Raw genomic sequence first — 13,056 nt, forward strand, 5'->3', positions numbered from 1 at the left:
AACAGTAGCATATTATTATTAATGTTATTGTTACCTGAAGAAAAGTAAATACTTTTCTAAAGGGAGACTTTTTTTATGTTATGGATGCTGCTTTGTTCTCTCTGCCTTATCCTAAGTTTCATCTTTACTGTGACAGTCTATACGGGGAAATTGTTATTGATACAATGACATACCATTCAGATTTGTTTTAATTTGGTTTTAATGAAAACACACACAAAGTCAAGAATAGATAATAGATATTTAATATCAGTGGTACCATGGAAAAATGGGAAAAGGCAACAATGTCAGTGTCATTACAACCCAGATATGGTATAAACTAAAATCTACTGCATGCAAATTTCAACTCTCCAGATAATGAAAATTCAATTCATGAGAGAAGTTGTTTATCCAGAAAATATATTGTTGAATAATTCCAAAGCAATGTAATACTGTATTATAAGAACAACCTAAATAAATTGTGAGGTTGGAATTCTTAAAATGGTTACAGATTTATGTATGTAGGATTTTTATGATTACTAACAAAAGGGAAAAAATACATGTTATACGTGATTTTTTCATTTGTTTGTGTGTTTTTCCCCAGGAAATTTACTTTTGTGGAAATTTACTTTTTTCACTCTTTTGAGGCAACGAACAAATTATAACTCTGTTGACCAGTTAAAGTTTTTTGACCTACAGAGCATGGAAATGCCAATACTGCGATTTTTAATATTCTTTCTTATTTTTAAGTTGTGAATGTAATTTTGGAACATGAACCAGCATTCCTTGATTCAGTATTGACATTTATGTATTGTGCAGCTAATCTGAAATGCTAGGGCTAAGAGCTATGAACTATCTTCCTTTATAGTAAAAAGTTTTTAGTACTGAAACCTACTGATAGTATTCACATTTGCAACACATATTTTTCTACCTCAAATCTATGCAGTTCTTTGAAAGACAAATAAATATTCTTTTATATTGGTTATAAAACTTTTAGTATATGCTGAAACGAGATTTTAAGTGAGAGAAAGGTATAATAACTGTCTATTTTAATTATTTCTAAGTTTAGAAAGAATTTTCAGAATCTCTGAAACTTCAAAATGTGAATTTGCAGACCTGAGTTTTGTTTAAATTGAAAAGTAACTTATCCTCTATTAACTGTATTTCTTTAAGAAACGATTGTATTGGCAGAATGAATCACAGATCAGATGTGGTTTATTGACATATTTAATACACAATATACAACAAAGTTACTTTCTTAGAGTACTATTGCAATTGAGTCTATATGTGAAAAAGAGAGATAGATACTACTAAACCGACTTTTTTCTTTTTTTATCAATATTCTTCTATCAGTTTTGTAAATTTAAATACTCTTTGAGGAAAAGGGAGGGTATTCTTTATAAAAAATATAGTAAGATGTCTTCTGTAATACACAGAGCCCCATATTCAATCAGTCCTTTAAGTACAGAAAGATTTCCTATGACCTTCAATTCTAACAGTCAGGGAATGCTGGTCAAAACCAATGATACTGTCCTGAGAACAACAATTAGCAGTTAAAAGGGCAGTCTTGTCCCTAGTGGCCGTGGCCATTGCAGTAGCATCCTGTTTGGGCACATTGTTGAGCTTCTACACTTACTCATCCTTGGAGACTTGTCTGTCAACAGCTGTTACAGCAGATTAGAGGTGACGAAATCTCTGGTTAGATTCTCACACAGCTTAACGCTGTTCTCTGATGAAGAAGCTTTAGGAGGTTGTGGGAGTCACTGGCATGTGCCTTTATGCATCAGTTGTCCCTGGCTTTGGTCTCTGAAGACCACTGACAAACACAAAAAAAGTTACTGGTTACTGTAGACTTCCAAGATACTCTGTGAATCTGTAGGAAAAGGTACTATTTGTGTTGATAAATACTTACTTTCCTTCTTTAGCATGGATAAGTGTGGTTGTGGTGCTAGCTACCTTGCCCAAAAATCTGTTCCAAAACACAAAGGAAAATACATCCAAAAATAAACATGAAAGCAGAAGGCTATACATGAGGAGCTCTGGTCATGCACATCCTGTTGGGCCACTCGCTTGCTCCACCCCTAATAGCTGGCTTCTTTTAAACAGAGTAGGAGTGAATTCATTTGAGCAGTGTGATCATTACAAAGTTCTCCATAGTTCATCTTCAACCTTTGTCCTTTCATGCAGTTGCAAACTGATTCAAACCCAGACAGGAAGGGAGTGAATCTGCTGAGAGGTGACTTATTTTTAGAGGTCTTTCCTACCGCAGCGTATTACTCAGCCTTCCTTGGATAACACACAAATAACCAATTTCCTTTTGTGTGGAATAAGATTATGTTAGAAGTTACTGAACATGCCTTGAGAAACATTTCAGCTTAAGTAAATGAAGAACAGCTACTACTTCGGTATGCAGTAACTTTGGAGAGAGGGAGACTTGGCCCCTGTAAGGTCAGAATGAATATTTAAATTTTTTTAAATTCATATTCAGTGGCACTTACACATCTTGTAGTCTGATAACTGTAGTGTAACTTCTTGCTTTTGCCCATCTAATGTTCATTCTGTAGCCCTCAGCAGACTTTACTGCTCTGTAATGATAGCTTTGGGAGAAGCAGCTTTCTTACAAACTTTGTTTTTTGAGCATTGTGAATGTTAGTTTTTAATGAGCTAGTTCAAAAACAGATCTGTCAGAACAGAAGCAATTTTACATGCTGTTTCAATGGGATGCTGTGTAGGAAATAAATGTATGAAAGGGCATGCTGTAGCACTGCTCACTGAGGTTTCTGAATAAGGCTTAAGTTCATCAGAATTGAGACCACAGCTCTCAATGCATTTGCATGGAAGTTTGTTGCTTTAAGGTATATCTAATCACACCTTCATATCAAGGTATAATATAATCTTATGCCTCATTTTATTTGCTGGGATTACGGCAATAGGAATTACGAAGGCACTGTAAAAATACATTAATTAATATAAACATGTAAGGATTTTCATTTGGTCTATCCATTTGGCCAAATTTAAGTACATTGTTTATCAAAGGATGTTATCTTGTGGTGTTTTGCTGTGTAATGCAGTAGTAGCATTTCAGAGAGGTAACCTTTTCCTTGCTTTAAACTGTTGGAAAATATATGTTGCTTTGTTACTTGAGAATGTTCTTGCTTCTTTCTCTAAGAGACTCCTAAATGCTTCAACATGTGTAAGTAGTATTAGAAATCTCATGTAAATGTCAGTACTTTCTAATACACCTTTTCACCAATGAGTATTCCATACTAGAAATTCTTTCCGGTTCATTTGAGTGAGAGATTAAATTTGAACTGAGAAATGAAATATTGAAAGAGAGGAATCAAAGAAAAAAATCAGATTCATGTCCAGCCCTTTAACCATCAGCTTGATTTATGGTATACCACTCTGCCCGTTTATTGCCCAGTAATCAATTGCAGAAGTCTCTGCTCTGATTTACTGATTTCCCATAGGCAAACAGAGTAGAGGCATGAAACTACAGTTAATAAAATACAGAATATTTAGCTTTGCAGGATGGGTGATCATGTGATTTAAAATAGTGAAGTGCTTGGAGACCCACAAAAATATAAAAAGGTGGTCATGGAACACTCAGCTGTCTTTACCCGCTTCATGTCATGCTCTCCATTGACTGCTCAAACGATTCCGTGATGATTTGTCTCTCTAATGGTGCTTTATTGTAAAAGCGATCAAACTGTGGTAGCCTGCATTTTCAGTGTAGCTGGAATACTGTGTTCACCAACATCCCAAATAGCCACCTTGGCAGAATAAGGAAGAACTATTCCATGTTATAAGACACAAAATACAACACAGAAGGAAGACATGGAAGGACCTAAGTGTGTGGAATGTGTTGCTTTATGCTGTCTGCAAACCTTCAGTTGATAACTAGTTCAAATTTGTATGCAAAGGAACAGAGATAGTGTGAGAGACATTGAAAAATGAAGTGATGATAGGCAAGAAGGAGATTTTTTTCATACAGGAACACATGGAAGGAGGAAGAATATACACCCCCCCCCCGCCCAGCTTTAGAATATGACAGTAAACACAGAACTGGCAAGATGTGAGCAAAGCTTTGAAAATAGCTAACATCCCTCCTTCATACCTTCTGTGTTAATACTGATAAAACATGCAAGTGAGTAGCAGGGAAACATTCCAAAATTGTTATTATACCAAGAAGTGACAGATAGCACTCCCAGTTTTGCTGGTGTGAATTGACCATGTTTCAAGGGAATACAACACAACTGCTTTGATACACATGGAACTAAATGGGGGCAGAGTCTGGCCTTTAGTGCTGCTGTTATATTGGTTTTGACCATTTTTGTAATATGGTTTTAGGTTTTTGCCTCTTGTTTTGCTTTGTCAAACATTTCTAATTTTAACAAGTGATGCTCTGTCTAGTAGAGGAGATTTTAAACAAGTATGAAACAGCATTTTATCCTCAGTAGCCAAAAATACATCAGAACGAGCCATGTCTGTCAGCATAGCAACACAGTGACTGCTGCTTTCATGCAGGTGTATTAGTCACATCATATTGTAAGAATGGATGCAGATTTTGTGAACACTGTTTATGACAGTGTTATCTTCTAAAGTAATCTTCCTGGCCACTGGCAGTGGAGAAACTTATGTAGGAACTAGATTTTTCACTTCAATAATGCAGCTTTTCTCTTGATGTGATATGTACTGATGAAAGTGTATAAGTGTTTTGATATAGTCTTGCTATGAAATGTTCTTTGCTAAGTAATGGCATTGTGACTGAAAAGTTCATAATCAATAATTATTCACTCTGTTTCAGATAATTTGCTATGCCATTATTTGTGATATTCAATATTGCCAATGAGGCAGACTTCTTGCAGAAGATCCAGTTAGTTTTAATTCTGTGAGTTTCCCTTTCTTTGTTGTTATCCTTGTTTTAAGGTGACAAACAGTGGCACTTCAGACACCCCTTAAGCCACTGAAAATACTGAAAAATAACAAGCTGAGTGGAAAGGCCTTATCCTTCCTCATGTCTCTCTTCAGCAAACTTTCCTGGTGCATGTTCTTGTGTGTCATCCCTACAATCGATTTGCGTCTCAGTCTCCCAGTTTATTCTGAATTTCAGTAGCAAAATTTTATTACTCTGTCACTGATCACTGTGTGAGGTGGAATAAGGCTGTGTAGATGTGATTGCTCTTAAGCCCTCCTACCATGTCATTGCTTTTAGGTGCAATTCTGAATCACTGTAATAATAACCATCAGATTGAAACCCCGTTGAATCCTTTTATACCAGATAAAATATACAAAAATATATTGTCATTCCCATTTACAGCCCTTGTAAATGTTTATATGTTTATTAGCACTTCAAAAGGTCTTAAATTATATTGCAGAAAGCTTGACTTTTTTGAGGTTTCTTCTTTGATTAAAAAGGAATAGAAACATCCAGAAAGCGTGTCAGTCTGCCTGTTAAGTAATACCTGTATGGTTTTCTCATATTTTATCATGGTTAGGGGTAAAGTTGAAAAATATGAATTCATCTGATTTTCACAAAAATAAATTATTTTGATTAATTTTTAAAATATTTAAATTACAGAAGAACATCTGACAAACTGAAATGTATACACTTAAAGTCTGCAGATGTTTTTCAGGCTGCAATTTTTCTTGAAAGCTTTACTGCCAAACTTGCACTTTCTATAACCAGCTTTTTTATTAGCAAAGAAAGTGCTTTTCATCCTCAGCAGATTGTATTATTAAATGTGGTATCTCTAAGCGTGATTTGCTAAATGGCAAAAACATATATTGCAAAACACAACTGGGAGCCTATGAATATTATTTCAGGATACAAACTTCTGGTCTTTCATTAGTTCATTTTTATTAGGTAAAAATGTCTTTCATAGAAGAATCATAAGATTTGAAGCTTATAAACTAGATTCTGGCTTTTTTTCCCCAACATACATTTTAACTATTAAATATGCATCTGATTCTCATCTGTCACAGACAGAAAAAATACATAACAGAATTATATCTTTGCAAATATGTGTGTGTATATAATCTGCTATCTGTCTAATCAGAATTATTTCTTTGCAGATATTGTGTGTGTATATGTTAATGCATTAATTTAGATTTGCCTCGTCAAACTTCTATGTGAGATTGCCTGGAGCTTTAGTTCTAGCTGTATTTGTGGTTGGCAGTGTCCTTTCCTGGCTTAGAGTGGATACCAAAGTGATCAACTGCATAGGGCTTTGCTTACACTTCTCAGCTTCTGGATTTGACACAGACCATTCTTCACTGTGGGATCATATGTGAATGAGGTTATTTCAGAGATTGACCCTTTCTGATCTTCTGTCCAGTGTTATCATCTCAGTCCTTCATTTCTTTTCAGATGAGTTGTGCTTTTTCTTTCTTGCACAAGAGGTTGATCTGTTATTACTGTTTGCCTCCAGGTTATTGAGAAAAATAGTAAGCCCTTAGAAGCTTCCTTTTAACACTGAGTTTTTGTTGCTTTACGGCAGTTGATGTGTTGTGTGCGCTATAGAGTGCATGCTTGCATTCTGCATTTGAATGGGTGCTTTCTGCATGTACTGTATAATGGGTGAGGCAAATAATGTGATACCATTTCTTAGATCAATGGATATGTTTTAATATCGACATTTTAAAAATCCATTAGCTTAAACCTGCTGGCATTAAAAAAATTTAGAGATCTTTGACAATGAGATCTGTGGCAGTGGAAGAACTTCTGCAGTTTGACACAAACTGAAAGCAAGGCAATTGTATCATAATATATATTATTACTTTTGATTCTCACAGTTTTGTGTAGTTTATAAATTTTTTAAAGTATTGTAAAAGTGTTCACTTTGAGGTAGCAAGAAAAATGAAACCTACAAGTCCTATTTAGTGGAATGTAAATCTTCCTTCCTTATGGAAACACTCCCTTGAATGAGCATTCAGCAACTTAAAACTCTAAACAAGCCAAACCTCAGACATTATCAATTTATTAGGCATATGGATTAATAAATGGGTTCAAAAAGAAAGTGCTCTTTGCTTGCCTTGATAGTATGGTTCTGATAGATGTCTTTTCCTGAGCTGTAAGGTTCAATATTAGCCCTTTCCTTAGTCTGGTTTCTCCTCTCTCTTCGTCCATATTGAAATCAGTGAGCATTATGAGATTTCAACACAGATAGTTACTAATTGCTTTCTTTTCCTTGTATGATATGCAGCACAGACTGGTGGCAGCAGGTTTAAAGTCTCTTTAATCTTGTCCATTCTGTAATAGCTTCTGTCCACCGACGTAACTGGTATGACGTGAGAGCAAGAGGCTGGAATCACTCAAATGATTTTGTGGCTTAGTAGTTCAGGGGTGCTTAACAAAAGGGTCAGCCCAATCCTTGTACTGAGGTAAATTGTATCAAAGCCTTACAAACTCTAGGCATCCCAGAGGTACACTTGAAAAGGAAGGTATAGAAAACTAAGAACTGAATATGGAATATTTCTCCTGTGGCAGAAAATAAGAACTACAGGACTCATTCCCTCATCTTGTCATGTGTGCTGATTATGGCCAGTCCCAGATGTCAAGAAAAGAAAGAGATTTAAAAAAACCCCAGTTGTCCATGTACTTGCTCTTGAATCAATTCTTCTTTCAATCTGAGGAGTAAAACTCCAGCAGTTATGGTTCTCAGGGTTAGTGAGTATTGCTCTAATTCCATTAGTTCAGTTAGCTACAAAATTCCTAGAAATCTGTTCACCAGCAATGTGAAAAGGCCTACAGGCCTTCAGAAATGTTTAAATCTCAAGGAGATTTATGGAACAACTTGTTCATGGGTAATTTTTTTCATTTTGGTGAATGGTTGTGTATGTCACAAATACTCAAGAAGAGCACATAAGATGTGATGGCCTCCTAAGGCATGTATTCCATGTACTTTTAAACTATGTAATGCATTGGATGTTCACAAAATGTGTGTTTTCATCTAGTGTTTCTGTTACAGGCTGTTGTTGAGTGCAGTGGTTTAGCAGAATATGTGAATTCATACAAACAGTCTGATGTGATGCCTAAGGCTCAATTTCTTTATCCTTCATCCTATGGCTGATAAGACCATTAGTGTGTATTTCCCCTGAACTCTGCCTGAAATACTTTCTTGGTTAAATCCCAAGTGGAGAAGTTAAACCTGAAACTCACAAATAAAAGTTTACACACTAGATATCTTCTGACTGAACTTCTGTTCATTTTAAATTACACTGATAAAATACTCTTCCTTCTAGATGCTGTACATAACTCTAAGCCAGGCTTGTATAACATTTGTTTGAGGGTGATAAATAATCAACATTTAAAATTAAACCTTGCCATTCTGCATTTAGTAGTTACTGATATAATTCAACTTGCTTATGTTTTAACCTCTGACCATTTTCTGAGTAATTTCTATTTAATTTTGCATTCCACAGCTGTCTTGACATTTGAAAAATATCTTTTCTGGCTACCAATGCAAACCATTTTCCTGAAATATTAACCAAAGTATACAAACAAACTGTTAATTACCACAAAACCCTATCCACGTTTTCCTGAGTAGAGGTTAGTGGAATCGGATACAATATAATAGTTTTGTTTTAGCATAATAAAAATATGCATTACAATATGATTTTTGTGTGACCTAGTCTTTGAGAAACTGAGTCCTTCAAAGAAGTCATGCTGTTCTGAAAGGACTGAGTTATAAAGGAACTTGTTTGAGTAACTTAGGCTTTTATGCTTAATTCTCTCTGGGGATAATGTTGGAGACTCTCAGTACAATTAAGGAAAGATTAAAAGCTCAGTACAGACTTATTTTCTTTTTTCTTTCTTTCTGCCAATACCCTTCAAGCCTGTATCCTCTCTAGAAGCATGAAACATTTTTCAAATGCCTTTTGTCTTTCTGCCATCATTTCTCAGGCAGTTTTCTGGTATCCGTCTCTTCCACAGATTTATTAATACAGTTTCTCTTTCTACATTTGTCACTTTTGTTCCTGCTATCGTGTAATGGAAGCTTTGTTGATCTCTGGTTGCGAGTTCATTGTGTATTTTTCCTTAGGTCTATCCGTGACATTTAGATCTTACTAGTTAACCAGGAATCACAAAGCAGTTAGGAAATAATTCTTGCACTGTTGAATTATGCCATCACTTAGAATTTCTTAGCACATTTGCTCTGCAGAGCTAAAGGAGTGAAATGCATTAAAAGAGTAGACAATTAAGCAGAGATGTCTGAATACACTGATGGAGTAGGAGACTTGATTACTATACCCTTTTTACAAAATGTGTTAGTAAAGAAGAGTTGCAGTTCAATCTGAGCATGTCACAGCTGGGGCATTTACCTGTGCTGTTGCTGTGGTATGGAAAGATTATATGCTTTGAGATAACAACAGAAGTTCACATCAAAACTCTCATCTTTACAGGTTTTTTCTGTCTGATGTATTTACACACATCTGCCCTACAGAGGGTGTTACCTCCATCTGATTTCATATACAAAAAATACTTGGTGTAATTTTATTATAAGACAGACTTTTCCTATTTTAACAGCAGAATTTGTATTTTTCTACCTTTTAACCTTTCTGAAGAATTACTTGGTATTTGACTTTAGAAACTGATATATGCTACCAGTCAGCTCATAAGTACTGATACTTAAGTGGATCGTTGTCAACTTTGCACACTAAAATTATATAAAGGAGTGAGGCAGAGGAAATACTGGAAATGCTTCAAGCCCTATCCGTAGTAGAAATACATAATTTGCTACTGTAAGAATTCCCTAAGACACTGATTTTACATGGGCATCCATACTGTTAATCCAAGTATGGTTACAAAATGATAGGTGAATTACCTTTACTTGTATCCATTAACTGGACAACATCTTTGGATAAGAATTGAGTTAATCTGCATTGAATACAATGTAATAAATGGTTGTGATATCCTGAAGCAGACCATGAGGTGTATTTTCCCTAATTCGTACTACTGATATGAAGTTTTTGCTTTTTAATGTGGGAGTAAACAACCTGCAAAAGAACCCAACCTTTGTGAAGCTGTTCTGTTTTAAGTAACTTCTGCAGGGAGATGGAGAGGTACTTTATATCTGCCTACTCCCCTGTGGTAGAATAGTGGCAAAGCTCACTCTCTGTAGTAGTATGTACATGAAAAATAATATCAAATGTCTAGAAAAGACTAGATTCTTGACTGTGATTGACTATTTATTCTTCCTTGTCCCCAGCTAAAGCAAAGCTTTAGCATGTTTCTTCTGTCTTCACCAATTAACATTTCTGATGATTTTTTTCTTTTAAGTATACCTTTCCTGCTAAAACTCTTCAGTCTATATATACATATCTTCATTTTCTGATAATACTGCTGCTACATGTACAAATGAAAATTATTATTCTAATATGTTAAAGAATGCAGAAGGAAAAAGCAACTCTTATTTTGAAAGTGTTAAAGTAATAATGAATGCTATCTTTATATTAGATGTGTTCTTTTTAAATGAACGTTCTTGAATGGCTTGCTTTGTGTGAGTAGAATTTGCTAGAAAAGGTGCCCTTGTGACTGTCCCCAAAATCAATTTGCTCAGCATGATGAAAATAAGTAGAAACATATATGGAAGTTTGGATACTATAAAAAGAAAATCTCTTAATGTTACTAGTTTTGTTTTCCAACTGTGCTGCATTACTGGTCATGACTGTGCTACCTTCTTCAGTGGGTCCTTTATTTTGGCATTTTTACTGCCACAGCAATGCTCATCTATTTACACTAGGCATTACTCACAAACTGCTGCATAAGAGAAGTGGGGGTAAGATACTCTTATTCTGTTAGATGCTCTGCATGGAGAGAGAACAGCAGCATGGATTAAGTATTAAAACAAGATGGTAGAGTTCCAGTAAATTGTGTTTACTCTTGTTTTAAGTGAAATCTGTCTAATTACACTAATTTCATTGCAATATGGACAGTAGAATTTGCTGTGCTTGTGGCCAAATACTCAGCATACTGTATCTTCTGTCTTTTGCTCTGACCAATACCTGCTATTTCAGGGAAAAGTGTAGAAAAGCCTTCAAACTCTTTATGTAACAGTATACCATACTGTATAAATAAAAAAAACCCTGTCATGTGTCTTCCTCATCAGTCTTCATGTGTAGGACTATTTCTGTCCCTTGTTTTGGAACTAAAATGATGTCTTTATTAATGAGAGCTTTATTTCCACTTCTCTCATTCACTCTCTCCATCTCCCCTCTGAAGAGTCCATATTGTATGCTCTCTAAAGTTTTGTCTTTGCACATTTTAAGTATCCATGCCAAATGGCTTGTGAATGGGTGCTTCTTTTGGAGAAACATTCCACAGCCAAGTATATCACATGCTACTAACAAATTTATTCTGATTTCCCCTCCAGAATATGTTTTCAGAGTTCATTCTTTGGTTCTTTTGTGTACTGCTTTCATATCTCTTGGATGATTTCTCTCTGTCCTCAGTATTTATATCCTCCACTTTTTGCACACTCTGACCATATCTATGTTTTGTCACAATTAAAAAATATAATCACATGACTTCTTAAATTACCTAAAATGCCATTGTGCTTCGTGTGAGCTCTCTAGAACACAGAATTATGTGACCGTGCCTTTCATGTATATCTGGAACATATCTAATCTGATGTTTACTATCAGTTTTACCTGCCAGAATTTGATAGCTGCTGACAGAAGAGTGTTTTGCCATTGTATGAAGAAAAACTGTCACTAGTTAAGCTTACATAGATATCTATACAGAGTAAGAAATTATGGCAGTGGGAGACATGCTGTATACTCCAACTGTTTTCAGGATTATTGCTTCCTAGACTTTGCTCAGTCACTAGCTCTATGCAAGTGATGTCTCCACTAAGTTTTTCCAAATGTCTCTTTTCCTCAGCATTGCTAATTCCCTAGAGACTTACGTATTATATTTATTTTTTGTTCATTTTTTTAATCTTCTCCTTCTCCAATGTTTTCATGTTATCAAATTGTTTATTCTCCCTCTGCAATTATGAATTTAAAAAAATTCTGAACCCATTCCTTTAGTATTCCTTTAAACACTACCTTTTCATGTGTTGCCATGTTTCATTATCTTTTGTTTGCAGTCATTTAACTAATTGTTAATTTTCATGACAGTGCTTCTACCCAAGGCATTTTCAGTTTTTTAAAATTAACTATGACTATTAAATGTTTTACTGATATCCAGATATGTGGCAGCTACTGCATTTCTTTCTTCTACTACTTCAGTGATTCAAAGGAAAAAACCAACCACAATGCACATAACCACATTTAAAGCCTCCAACTTTGGTTAAATGAGTTGGGAAAATTCACTCTCAAAAGAAAGAAGGAAACATGTATTAGAAAATAAGGTATTGGCAAGCATATATAATTTCAGTTATTTTTTTCTGTTACTCATGTGTTTTCATTTCTCTCCTAAGTTATCCCTAATTGTCCCAGGACAGAATTCACTCAGCATAAACTGGTGCAACCTGCATTCTATTATTCTTCAACACATCTGCTAACATTTAAATTAAAGAAAATTAAAGTTTTTATTGCCACTGCCTCACAATGACCTCTTAGCATGATCATTGTTCTGCTACATTTGCTCCTCTATCAATATATACATCATTAAATAAATAAACCCCTAATTTCTGAGTGACCTCCTGTCTCAGTGAACACTGTTGGCTACTCTATATTCTGATAAAGTATTTATTTCCACATGTTGCAGATATGTTCTGGTGTTTGTGGCATGTCCCTTTGTGCTGATGTTGCAAGAAAGCGTGAGCAGGAGGGAGTGACCCCAAACTAACTTTCAACTTTACCTTTTTGCTTCACGTCACATTTTGTTTTCCAGTCAAAAATTGGCTGGCTAACTGCTTAGTAGCATCTAATCAAGTTCAGGAAGATAAAGCAGAAATATGGCAATTATACACTGTATTCTGCAGAAGCTGCAACATTCAAAGCACACGTTTGATTTCAATGACTAGTCGAAATTATTTCCAGTCTCCTGTGCAGAACTTCTGTAAATATTCAAGTGAAAGTATACTAAGCAACTTCATTCTGTCTTCAGAATGAAATTGCTCATCAAAAGTT

At 35.1% G+C, this 13,056-nt stretch overlaps 1 protein-coding gene across 6 annotated transcripts in view; it reads left to right on the forward strand.

The window, feature by feature from the left end:
- The window catches only part of RAPGEF4 (Rap guanine nucleotide exchange factor 4), a 152,174-nt gene that overhangs the window by 24,545 nt on the left and 114,573 nt on the right, over window positions 1-13,056 (forward strand). The window contains exon 1 of one of the 6 annotated variants that reach the window (XM_051787378.1): window positions 1,170-2,424. The exons of the other annotated variants lie outside the window; for them this stretch is intronic. The gene's annotated coding sequence lies outside the window, so the exon portion shown is untranslated. Of the gene's footprint in view, window positions 1-1,169; window positions 2,425-13,056 lie in introns of those variants that run through there. 6 annotated transcript variants of the gene reach the window in all.

Source organism: Manacus candei, unplaced genomic scaffold (genome assembly GCF_025592945.1).
Source record: "Manacus candei isolate 608988 ecotype Guabito, Panama unplaced genomic scaffold, ASM2559294v1 h1tg000023l, whole genome shotgun sequence".
In the NCBI taxonomy this organism is placed as follows: Eukaryota; Metazoa; Chordata; class Aves; order Passeriformes; family Pipridae; genus Manacus; species Manacus candei.